The following is a 219-nucleotide window of genomic DNA, read 5'->3' as shown; positions in this document are numbered from 1 at the left end:
AGTGCCCTTCCTTGCCGAGGGCTGGGCTGCTGTCCTCATTCTGCTGGTCGCTCTCTCCCAAGTGAGCAATTGCTTCTGTGGCCCTTGGGGGGGGGGGGCGGATCTTTTCCTGCTTCTGAAAGCAGGAAACCAGTCCAGCTGATTGCGCAGTCTCAGGCCACTTGGCTCTAAAGGCCTGGTGACCCTCACATCAGAATGGGCCCCGCTCTCTTCTCCCAT

This window comes from Mustela nigripes, chromosome 1, assembly GCF_022355385.1.
Source record: "Mustela nigripes isolate SB6536 chromosome 1, MUSNIG.SB6536, whole genome shotgun sequence".
In the NCBI taxonomy this organism is placed as follows: domain Eukaryota; kingdom Metazoa; phylum Chordata; class Mammalia; order Carnivora; family Mustelidae; genus Mustela; species Mustela nigripes.
The sequence above is the reverse complement of the archived record's forward strand: the minus strand, read 5'-3'. Positions refer to the sequence as shown.